The sequence below is a fragment of the Oryctolagus cuniculus genome, chromosome 6, assembly GCF_051225735.1.
Source record: "Oryctolagus cuniculus isolate XC-2025 breed Fujian yellow rabbit chromosome 6, ASM5122573v1, whole genome shotgun sequence".
NCBI lineage: Eukaryota > Metazoa > Chordata > Mammalia > Lagomorpha > Leporidae > Oryctolagus > Oryctolagus cuniculus.
This window is the reverse complement of record NC_142872.1, coordinates 109,771,279-109,784,670: the sequence shown is the minus strand read 5'-3', so window position 1 is coordinate 109,784,670 and position 13,392 is coordinate 109,771,279.

The window sequence follows — 13,392 nt, the reverse complement described above, 5'->3', positions numbered from 1 at the left end:
GCTGTACCTGGAAGATTATCAGGCGGAAGGGGCGGGGACCCCCACCTGGAAGGTTATGGGGTAGAAGGGGCAGGGAAGGATGCAGATACTGGGCTGCCCCTAGAAGGTTATTGGGATGACTTTGAGATGCATATGCTGGACATAGATGTCTCCTTAGGCCTTTGTCACACACACATAAGCTCATATCTGACTTCCTGCCTAACACTGGTAAATACTTATTAAATATAAACTAGCTATTTTCTTAGCATTTCAAAGTCTCCAAGATAACTGCATTAGATTTTATCCTTCCTATTAAAACTTTCAGCTTGTTTGTTGAAAACAAAAAATAGGTGCAGCCCAAACTCCTATTCCAAACTCCTACAGCACAGAGAATACATAGTAGACACCTTCACAAGGGTGGAAGTAGGATGAAAATCATACTCCTTTATGCTCATGAATAAATGTGAAGGAAAACAGAAAGAAAATTAGAAAGAGCCAATTCAGTTTTAAATTATCTTACTCATTTTACTTTTTATAGTATAAGGATTTTAATAATTAATTGTCTTTCCCTTTATGTTAGGAGCTTGTGTGCATGTAGAATCTTTGATGAAGAAAAAAATCAATTGAACTGTCACAGACAATTTTAGAAACAAAAGAATCATGCTAATTTATTGAGTCAGTTTTGGGGAGGCCCAGAAATATTGGAAAAAATTTTCCTGGGCTACACACACAAAAGCAATGCAGGATTTCCCCATGTCCTAGAACAAATCAGCATGTGGACATTAAAATATTGCTGAAATGAGGAATATAAAATTTCAGAAATATTCTAGATAAATATTCAAGAAGAATCATAAGGAATAATTAACTTTGAATTTTCCCTTCAATACCACTGTTAGCTAAGCTAATTAAGCAAAAAACATAATTCACATTTTATTGCTTTTTTACTTCTCTTTCAGTTTTCCCTTCCTTATTTGTTAATTTTATCCCATCTAATTGTCAATATATATGCATTTAGTTTTAAGATTATTCTATGTTTATTTCCTTGTATAATATGTCAGTTAAATCATATATGTTTGTGTATCCTCTATCTACATCTATCATGTATATCATCTTAAACATTTTTCTAATTGAAACTAAACATTTTATAAATATATATAGCTTTTTACACAAAAAGAATACTACTGTTGCAAAGTTCTTTATAATATCTGTCATTTTATACATCTGAATCAATAACTTAGGTTACATAGGATCATTGAATAAAGGGGATTTCTTCATATTCAAAAGATTGGTAACTTTCTATAGATAGAGATCATTAGTTCACAATAGATCTTCTTAACTAATATATAGGAACAAAATAACTTCTGGGAATAATTTCTGGAAATGCTCAATGAAATGAAAAGAAAAATAGAATTCTTAACAACAGAAATTTACCAAGAATTTTTTCCTGCTCATGCACTATGTATATGAAACATTTACGAATGAATTTGATCAAACATTCTTTCTACACAAAACACTTTGTGGAACTGGCTTGGGAAGAAAATGGTGATCAAATATGGAAAATGATCTCTTCATCTTCTCATATTTCAAAGATTGTATGATAGTGTCATATTATTGCTTTTCTGTCAGATAGTAGTATGTGATTTTCTTGGCATATTTTCCTCATTTGTAAAGTCAGTGGTTTTATGAGATGATGTCTAAGATTTTGGTGTCCATTAGGTTATAGACATGCTACTATATAGTTGTATATTATACATCATCATACTAGAGTCATGCAGCAATGTTAGAAATCAATAGTTCATTTTTCTCAGGTAAATTGCATTTTATGAAAAAATCATGTAAGTTGCAATTTTTGTAAAATATTTATGTATTTATTTGAAAGACAGAGTTACAGAGAGGCAAAGATAGAGAGGGAGAGAGAGAGAGAGAGAGAAAGAGAGAGAAAGGTCTTCCGTCCTCTGGTTCACTCCCCAAATGGCTGCAACTGCTGGAGCTGGGCTGATCTGAAGCCAGAAGCCAGGATCTTCTTCCAGGCTTCCCATAAGGGTGCAGGGTCCCAAGGAATTCGGCCATCTTCTACTGCTTTCCCAGGCCATTGCAGAGAGCTGGATCAGAAGTGGAGCAGCCAGGACTTTAACTGGCACCTGTATGAGATGCCTCACTGCAGACCATGGGTTTACCCACTATATCACAGCGCCAGCCCCAATTTGCAATTTTTAAAAATTCATGTAACATGATTAGAATGTTGACTTCCATGAAAGATAAGTAAAACCTTCTTCTGCCAAGATGTTACTTTTACCAAGACTTGCTTCAAAATACTGGATGCTAAGTAGGTATTTGCTACTGTCAGAGATATTATAGTTTTTGTAGAGCATGTCCAGATTGCTGAACGTGGAATGGATCTAGAGAATCTTTTTATATACTCTATAATAGATATATTGTTGTACCCTAATATCCTCCAGTAAAATGTTTATGCAAACAGGAGCAAAACATTATAGTAGCAAGAGCATTGATCAGGTAGTGTTACTAAACATAATTAACTTTGAGTCTTAAATTTACCACTGTAAAATGGGATAATAATTTCTATACTTTCAATTCAACAGTAACTGACTATATAGTTTTTCATTCAAATTTGAGCTGCTGTTAATAATTAAGTTAGAAGGTACGATAGAATCTGTTCTGGGCATACTGGGATACATGATGGTCTTAACTAACAGGCAGAATCAAAAGAGGTAGTGTTTCCCAGAAGGCTGAAAGACTCAATATTCAAATATGTAGGTTGCTGCACAAATGTGCTTTTGATGAAAAGATTGAGAAATAGTTGGGTTATTTCCAATTTATAAATAGAGAAACGGCATTACAGCAGAGTTACTAATTACTCATATTTGTGCTAAGAGAGGCTGTGAGACCAGAAAGTTGCAGGATTGCTGATTATTAGATTAATGTTCTGAGTACCATAATGAGTGGCTAATTACTAGAGATAACTCCTGGTGTGGCAATGGGAATACAAATGTTATCCCAAATCTAAGGGAACTCATGTCTGGCCTTTACACCAGAGCTGAGCAAATGATTTATTAACTTTGTACTTTTCAGAGTCCTCTTCTTAGATAAAACTGTATTTAAAAATTTATAAATAGGAGCCTTTGTCTAGAACCATTTTGGTTGTTATTCTTTTATTATCTTAGAAAATATCCTAATGCTATTGGCCTAGGCAGACATGTTTACAATGTAAATATCAATATACAAGTATTCAAACACAGCATAATAATCTTTCTGATCTAAACTACTTGCAGTCTTGAATTATGAAGAATGTAGGCGATCCAGACTGCAATACTATGCAAGGTGAAAATATTAAATGTTTTATCTTCTACAGCATATCCATAGTGTTCCAAAATAGTCATTCACAGTCAATGTTATGTAGGTAACTAAGAATTACTGCTTGTGGAAAGCTTAGTCTTGTAATAAACTACTTTAACCTATTTAGCAGTATCAAATTGAAATTATAGAAACATACATTATCTTGATCAATATTCACTAACCTTGTCCTCTAAACAGGTACTATTTATTGTGCAAAGGTGAAAATAACGTGGGGACCCAGAGCAGTGCTGAGACCATGAAATCCTTTTCAACTGTTGTTTATTCTAGCAATTGACTGACATAATTTGTCACCAAGTCTTATTAGTCCAGATATGAACCTCAGCTCCTGCAGTAAGCTATCCTTGATTAATTTATGTGGCTGCTCAGTTCCATGTCCTATTAATACAGTGTTTATCATATAACTATATTCAAAGGCATAGCATTTTATCTGATTTATAAACACATTTAATGCATTTTGCTGATGCAAGTTTTAATGCATTTAATAAAATACTCTATAAACTTTATTGTTAATGTGTAAATTTTATAGATAACTGAGTAAAGACTATATCTTTTATCTAGGTCATACTGTAAACAATCTATAAAGATTTCAATGTGTTATTTAAATACCTATAGAATGTAGAAGAAAGGGTTTGAAATGAGCCTCAGGGAGCCTAGGTGACACACTTATTTCTGGGGGTCGTTTTATGATTCTAACAGAGACTTTATACATAGACAACTGCTCTTGAAAATCCATATTTTAAAATTGGCTATGAAAATTTGATTGACCATCTTTTTCTCTGAAATAAAAGCAATAAATACAACAAAATTCATCATACTTCTCCCACAACATCTAAATTACAATAGTTAAGTGCAGCAATTTTGAACTCTGCCTTAATATTAAATTTACTTTCCTGGCCTGTATTCTGGTTGTGAGAAAGATAATTTTCAGAAGACAATAATAACAGTGAGTGCCTACCTTTACGCTGCTTTGAAATCAGTGTGCAAAGGTAAATGACCACCATGGTAGAATGGTTGTTGGCAGATGCTGCCTTTGTTGAAACAAGCAGAGAAGTCCAATGAAAACTGTATTCTGACCTTATATTTCTTGGAAAGTCTTCTCTTTCATGTATTTTCTCAAGAGAAATGTCTGTTAGTGAAAATATCCAGAAAGTAGTTCTGGATAAGTTAAGTTAAGTTAAGTAGTTAAGTTTTCCATGTTTATGGTCATATTGGATTTTTTGTAGAGAGTCATCTGTGTAAATTCAGCCAGCCTAAACCCATTTTCTCAGTTCAGGTACTCTTTAGAAAAACTCATTTCTGTGAAGCAAGATCAACTCAAACAAATGACACAACTCAAAGCTGGTAGCATATTGTTGATTGTTATACACAGCCTGGTTTTCACAGTCCTTTTTCTCCTTAGAAACATGCATCTGAGGACATTCTGGCATATTTGGTATCCTATATAAATTCTTTTTTTAGAAAACTTTTATTTAATAAATATAAATTTCAAAAGTAAAACTTTTAGATTATAGTGGTTCCCCCCCCACAACCACCCTCCCACCCACAAATCATCCCATTTCCTACTCCCTCTCCCATACCATTCTTCATTAAGATTCATTTTTAATTCTATGTAAATTCTTAATTTCTTATTGCAACATACAAAAATATACAATTTTATTATCTTGAATAGCAGGCAAATAAACTAAATGCCAAGGTACATGTAGAAGATTATTTGTATGCTAAGTGATTAGATGCCTGTACTTCTGCATACATAAAAAATTGAATTGCTAAACTAAAGATTTGGAGTATCTGGGGCTGGTGCTGTGGTACAGCAGGTAAAGCCATATCCTATAGCACTGGCATCCCATATGGGTGCTGGTTTGAGTCCCAGTTGCTCCACTTCTGATCCCTGGGAAAGCAGCAGAAGATGGCCCAAGTCCTTGGACCCCTGCAACCACATGGGAGACTCAGTAGAAGCTCCTGGCTCCTGGCTTTATTCCAGCACAACTATGGCTGTTGTGGCCATTTAGGGAGTGAACCAGAGGATGGAAGATCTCTCTCTCTCTCTCTCTCTCTGTTCTCTCTCTGTGTCTCTGTCTCTCTGTCTCTCTCTCTCCCTCTGTGTGTGTGTGTGTGTGTGTCCTTTTCTCTGTCTCTCTGTATAATTGTCTTTCAAAAAAACAAAAATTTTTTTTAAAATAAGAAGATGATTTTGAGTATCCAGGCCTGCATTGTGGCATAGTGGGTTGAACCACTGTCTGAGAAGCAGGCATCCCATATGGGCGCCAGTTTCAATCTTGGCTGCTTCACTTCCAATCCAGCTCCTTCTTAATGTATCTGAAAAAGAAATAGAAAATGGCCGAGTACTTGAGTCCCTTCCAGCCACACTGGAGACCTGGATGGAGCTCCTGGATCGTGGCATCAGCCTGGGCAGGTCATTGTAGCCATTTAGGGAGTAACCAGTTGATGGAAGAGCTGGCTCTATCTCTGTCCTTCTTCCTATAACTCTATCTTTTAAATAAAATAAATAATCTTAAAAGAGATTTGAAGCATTGTCATAGAAAAATGTTTTACAATAGTTTTGACATTTCTGGCACAGAAAGTGGGCATAATTTGCTTATATAATTGCAAATCTTAATACTAACTTACTCTTTGGATTGTTGATTAATGTTTTGGGTGGTTACACTTAGGATGACGATTACAATCCCAACAAGATTACCAAGTAAATGGAGTTAGTATTTGGTTGAACAGATATTTATCATGTGTCAGACATTTTGTATACTTTGTTACACAACCTGAGTGAAGGGATTATTACTCTCTTTGCTCTTTAGATTAGAAAACTTCTCCAATTTAAAAGTTATTAAGTTGCGGAAATGAGATTGATTTGAGCTAAGATTCTGACTCTATTGCCCTAAACAGCACATTAATGTTTCCATAACAAATTGAAAATGGAATAAAGGTCTCTCAATTGTTGTGTATCATTGCTTGTACAGTGTACTTTAAGGGTGTAAGAGTTAATTTAAAAATGAAAGAAAGATTCTGGTATCCGTATACAGCCAGGCTAGCTGGAGGAAAATTACTGATGTGTGCTGAACAGGAGTTAGGCCACAAGACAGGACAGGTGAGAACAGACAGAGAGGTCCTCCATGAAATTTCTCCTTTGTTCTCAGGCCTGTTTCTCTCAGTGATGGAGATTCCTAATTTTTCTACAGGAAGTATAAGAAAGTGAGAAAAATAACTATTTGTGAGAATGTGGAAAAAGGTCATTTTTGAATACTGTTAATGGGAATAAAAACTAGTACAGACATTGTGAAAAAACTGTATGGAAGGTACTTAAGAAACCAAAAATAGAATTACAATTTTATCCAGAATTTCCAAATTCTGGGACTTTATTTGAAAGATTTGCAATCATTACGTCGAAGAAATGCCTTGATGGCCATATTCATTCACAATATACAAGGTATGGAATCAACATAATTTCCATTAAGAGATGAATGAAAATGTATAATATATACTTACTGGAAAACTATTCAGTCTTAAAAAGGAAAGAATTATGTCATTTGCAAAAACAGGGAAGGAATTGGAGAACATTATACTAGGCGAAATAAGCCAAACACAGAAAGACAAATATTTTGCACCTACTTACTCACAGGCACGGAGTCTAAAACAATTGCACTGATAGGAGGAGCAAACAGAATGGTAGTTACAGAGAGGAACTGATGGGGGAAACAGGGAGATGAAAATCAAAAGATACAAATCCGGAGGTAGCAGGAATAAGTTGGATTTATTTTTTTAGATCTGTCACACAGTGTAGGGAATATAACAAAGAGCTGAATATTCTTCATTTTGATGTCACTGTGAAAGTTACATCATGGGGTGAATACTGTGGCTCAGCAGGTTAGGCTGTCTCGGGATATCAGACTGCTGATTTGAATTCCTACTACTCCTTTTGTGATCCAAATTCCTGCTAATGCACCATAGAAGGTAGCAAATAATGGCTCAAGTTCTTTGGTTCCTGCCACCCAAGAGGGATATCTGGATGAAGTTTCTGGCTCTTGACTTTTACCTGGTCCCGTCATGGCTATTCAGGCATTTGGGGAGTGAATCAGAGAATGTATGATAGCTCTGTCTCTCTCTCTCTCTCTCTTTCTCTGTCACTAGGCCTCACAAACAGACGAAAATAAATCATTTTAAAAAATTCTCATGACAAAAGATGCCAACTGTTTGAAGTGAAGGTTGAGTTAGTTGGCTTGATTTGGTCACTCCACATTGAAATAAAAAATCATAGAATCATTTCACACATCATATATAAGTTATAAGCTGTCAATATATAATTTTAAAAGAAAGCCTGAATTAGGAAGTAGAAAACTGGAAGGATATAGAAATGTGTCTGTGTTCATTTTTCTTACTGCTTTCTAATTATTTTTTAAAGTTGAAATGTTACTTTGGTTTCTTTACATCATGACATAATTTACATATTTTCTAAAAAAATTCTAAAATAATCCTCTAGTCTTTCTAATATTAATAGCTTCATGATACTTTTAAAAACTCTTAGCCAATGTATACATCAGCTTTTATAAAAATATGATTATTAATTTGACACATATTTTACTTAAATATACAATATAGTCATCTTTCTTAGGTTATACTTCTAAGTAATTCTTTTTAATAACTTCTTTAACTCTTTCCATGTAATCATACCATAATATATTGAACTATTTCTCAATTGAAAGGTAATTTGATTATTTTCCTATCATAAATCATACTTCAATATTTCGTAAGTACCTTTGTTTTGTTTAAATGACCTAGAACTTCAAGAGTAGATTTGCTAGTAAAAGACAACATAAATTTTAAATTTAGTGAAATAAAATTATTTTTCCTGTCTGCTTAAGCAGACAGAACATAATATTAACACATTTAGCTTGTTTAAGAACTAGTTAATGAAAGGACTATTTGTAAGGGAGTAGGCGAGATTTAGGAAGATGGTAACAGGTAGTTCCGTCCTTTGATGCTAATAACACTAGAGTTACAGCTTCTGGACCAGAAAGATCTAGAGACAGACAGAACATGCAAACAGGAGTGCCCTATGGAGTGTAATCTACGTGTAGCTATGGAGCTGTAATCTTCCCTTAGCATGCAGTCAGCCAATAAAAAGTTGGCAAAATAAATACTGAGGTGTTAAACTTCTTCCTCTTTCCTTCCTCTGGGATGTCTGAATCCAAACAGACATCAGAGTCAGCAAGGGTTTTTAATACTGTTTGTATCACTATTCCTGGTAATGGTTTGTCTTCAAGATGCACTACTTCTTTTCAGGGAAAGGAAAAACAGAGTAAAAATATATATATATATAATTTGTTTTGTACAAGAAAAGACTATATTAGAGGGAAAAAGATAAAAAAGTAGGGAGAAAAATAAAATATTTTTGTACTTATACAAAATCAACTGCCCTTTCTTGGAAAATTGTTTATTTTTCATTTTACCAAGGAAATGAGTTCTGCCTTCTTATAGAAAGAAGTGGGAAGTGGGAGCTGAGTTGATGACATTTTACACTGGGCAGAAAGGAGCTTTTCTCTGCCTCAGAAGTGGGCTTGTGGCAGATCAGTAGTTAGCAATGACAATCTTATTTATTTTTATTCTCTGGAAGAGGACATAACACAATTCCAGAAAGTGAAATCATGATTCTAAGCTGAAGATTTCCTTTTATTGCACCTAGAATAGTGCTATGCACAGGGCGGGTGCTGGAGTTGCCAGAGTTTGTTGTTTGTTTTCAATATAAACTGGTAACTTTTGTGCTTACCTTCAAGGATGGCTTAAGTGTAAAACTGATTTTTAAAATACTTTGAAAAATTAAGGAATTTATTTTTTAATAAAAGAAAAAAGTCAGCAATTTGTACCTCCCCACAGATCAGTGCCCCAGGAGTCAAAGTAAGGTAGGAAAATGTGAAGAATAAATGAAGACAGAATGGCAAATATACCCTATGGGATCTTGTAGCTTGAGCAAAATGTTTGAGTTCTCACCAAAGAGATAAAAAATAGCATCAAACTTTATTCTCTGTGCAGTGAGATCAATGAATAGAGATGTCGAGGATCTTATACAAATGTTAGAGAAGTACATAATCCCAATAGTCTATGAAACTTGTAACTTTTAAAATAGATTTTATTTTGGAGCAGTTTTTAGGTTCACAGCAAAATCAAACAGAAAGAATGAATTTTCTCAAGTGACCCTGACTGCCACATATGCACAGTCTCACTCACTTTTTTTTTTTTTTTTTAGTTTTTTTTTTTGACAGGCAGAGTGGACAGTGAGAGAGAAAGGCAGAGAGAAAGGTCTTCCTTTTCCGTTGGTTCACCCTCCAATGGCCACTGCGGCTGGAGCACCGCACTAATCCGAAGCCAGAAGCCAGGTGCTTCTCCTGGTCTCCCATGCAGGTGCAGGGCCCAAGGACTTGGGCCATCCTCCACTGAACTCCCAGGCCAGAGCAGAGAGCTGGACTGGAAGAGAGGCAACCAGGACAGAAGCTGCTGTCCCAACCAGGACTAGAACCTGGTGTGTCGGCACCGCAGGCGGAGGATTAGCCTATTGAGCTGCGGCGCCAGCCAGTCTCTCCCATTATTACATCCCCCACCAGAATGGTACCTTTATGATAACTGATGGACTACATTTTCACATCATTATCACTCAAAGTCTGTAGGTCCCACTGGGGTTCACTTTTGTTGTACGTTATATGAGTTTGGGCAAATTTATAATGATATATTTTCACCATTGTAGTGTCTTAGAAAGCAGCTTCAGTTCTCTTAATATTGACCTTCTCTGCCTACTCTTCCCTCTCTCCTCCCTATGCTTGGCCACCACTGATCTTTTCGGTATCCATTTGTTTTGCCTTTTCCAGGATATCATATATCATGTAGTTCAGATCATATGCTATGCAGCCTTTTCAGATTAGCTTATTTTCTTTTTCTTTGTTTTTTGACAGGCAGAGTGAACATTGAGAGAGAGAGACAGAGAGAAAGGTCTTCCTTTGCCGTTGGTTCACCCTCCAATGGCCGCTGCGGCCGGCACGCTGCGGCTGGCGAACTGTGCTGATCCGAAGCCAGAAGCCAGGTGCTTCTCCTGGTCTCCCATGCGGGTGCAGGGCCCAAGGACTTGGGCCATCCTCCACTGCACTCCTGGGCCACAGCAGAGAGCTGGCCTGGAAGAGGGGCAACCAGGACAGAATCCAACGCCCCGATTGGGACTAGAACCTGGGTGCCGGCGCCGCAGGTGCAGGATTAGCCTATTGAGGTGCGGCGCCAGCCAGATTAGTTTATTTTCATCAGGTTCTTTCATGACCTGATAGCTCATTTTTTAGGGTTAAATAATACTCAGTTATCTGACTGTTTTCAAATTCCATTTGTCTACTGAAATACATCATGGTTGCTTTTTAAACTTTCGTAATTATGAATCAAGCTACCATTAATACCTACACACAGGGTTTCCTGTCAACATAAGGTTTTCAACTTCTTTTGATAAATAAAATGAAGAGTGATTGTTGAATATATGGTAAGAATATGTTTAGAATCCTGTGATTAACACACAGTTATTCTTAGGCATTTAAATTTTAACTGAAAAGTGATCCCTGTTAAATATAGGAGTAGGAATAAGAGAGGGAGGAGATGTACAATTTGGGACATGCTCAATTGGACTTGCCCCAAATGGTGGAGTTAGAATCATGCCAGGGGATCCCAATACAATCCCATCAAGGTGGCATGTACCAATGCCATCTCACTAGTCTAATTGATCAATTTCAGTTCACAATTGATCACACTGATAGGTCTAAGAGTCAAAGGGATCACACAAACAAGTCTAGTGTCTGCTAATACACTAGCTGATAGAATCAAAAAGGGAAAGAAGGATCCATCATGGGAAGCGGGATACACAGTAGACTCATAGAATGGCAGATGTCCTAAATAGCACTCTGGCCTCAGAATCAGCCCTTAAGGCATTCAGATATGGCAGAAGAGCCCATGAGAGTATTTTAGGCATGGAAAGCCAAGACACCCTGGGGAAAAAAAAAAAAAAAAGGAAGACCTAAATGGAAGATCTCTGCTAGTGAGATCCCAGTGGAAAAAACAGGGCCATCAAAGAAGGAGGTACCTTTCTCTGAAGGAAGGAGAGAACTTCCACTTTGACTATGACCCTGTCAGAAAAAGATCAAAGTCGGCGAACTCAAAAGGCTTCCATAGCCTTGGCAACTCATGACTAGAGCCTAGGGAGATTACTGACGCCATAAACAAGAGTGTCAAATTGTTAAGTCAACAACAGGAGTCACTGTGTACTTACTTCTCATGTGGGATCTGTCCTTACTGTGTTGTCCAATGTGAAGTAATGCTGTAACTAGTACTCAAAGAGTATTTTACACTTTGTGTTTCTGTGTGGGTGCCAACTGATGAAATCTTTACTTAATATATACTGAATTGATCTTCGGAATATAATGATAATTGAAAATAAATCTTGATGTGAATGGAATGGGAGAGGGAGTGGGAGATGGGAGGGGTGCAGGTGGGAGGGAAATTATGGGGTGGGGAAATCATTGTAATCCATTAAATGTACTTTGAAAATTTATATTTACTAAATAAGAAATAAATAAAAAAATCTAAGAGCAATTATTAATTCCTCTTGACCAAAAAAAAAAAATATGTTTAGGTTTGCAAGAAACCAACAAACTTTCACTTGCATTCCCACTGGTAATAAATGAAATTTGCTTTTGCTCTAGATCCTCACCAGCTTAAAGTGTTATCATTTCTGGACAAGGGCCATTCTGAGAGATGTGTGATGATATTTCACTGTTGCTTTAGTTTGCATTTGTATGAATACATGATATGGAACATCTTTTAAATATGCTCTTTTGTCACTTCTGTATCTTCTTTGGTGAGCTGTCTATTAAGATCTTCGACTGGCTTTTAACAGGTTGTTTCCTTATTGTTGAGTTTTAAGGGCTTGATATGTGTTTTGGATAACAATACTTTATCAGATGTGTATTTTACAAGCATTTTCTCCTACTCTGTACCCTATGCTGCTATTCTCATTCTATTGACATTGTCTTTTACAGAGCACACATTTTTAATTATAGCAAAGATAATTTTTTCATTATTTCTCTTATGAACAACATCTTTGGTTCATATCTAAAAATTCATTGCCATAATTCATAGTCATTTACATTTTCTTCTATGTGATTTTCCAAGCTTTTTATGATTCTGTGTTATACATTTAGTTCTATGGTCCAGATTGAGTTATTTTTTGTGATGGATATAAGATTTTTATCTGGATTCATTTTGATTTTGCACAGGAATGTCCCCTGTCCTGGCATAAATTATTGAAAAGACTCTCTCTATGACACTGTATTAATTTTCTCTTATGTCAAAGATTCCTTGGATATCTTTATCTTTTATTTATGAACTTTCTATTCTAGTTCATCGATATATTTGTCAATTATTTGGAATTACTATGTTGTCTTGATTAATTTACTGTTATAATAAGTCTTAAAGTCAAGAATTATCAGTCTTTCAACTCTGTTCCTCTATCAATATTGTGAAGCCTATTCTATACAAAATTTAGAATCAGTTTGTCAATATGCACAAAATACCTTTCTGAGAATTTTATTGGGATTTCATTGAATGTGTGGATTTATTTGGAAAGGATGAACATATTGAAATACTGACTCTTCCTCTGTGAACACAGAATATCCATCTTTAATTCTTCTTTTTTTCTTTTCATCAGAGTCTAGTAATTTTTCTTAAATGGATCTTACATATATTTTGCTGGATGAATATCTTTTTTTCTTATTTTGGAAGGTATATGTGTTTTGGATATAGTATATGGTATATGTGTATATATATATATAAGATAGTATATAGTAGTAATACGAATTAACAAAAAAGTTTTAATATATTTTAATGTATCACAGATAAAGATAAAGGTTTTGAGTCTTGGATTTAGCTTAGGCTTTTATTTTATTAGATTTTAACAGATTCAATATCATTCATATATAGAATTCTAAGAATATAATGATAATCCATTTC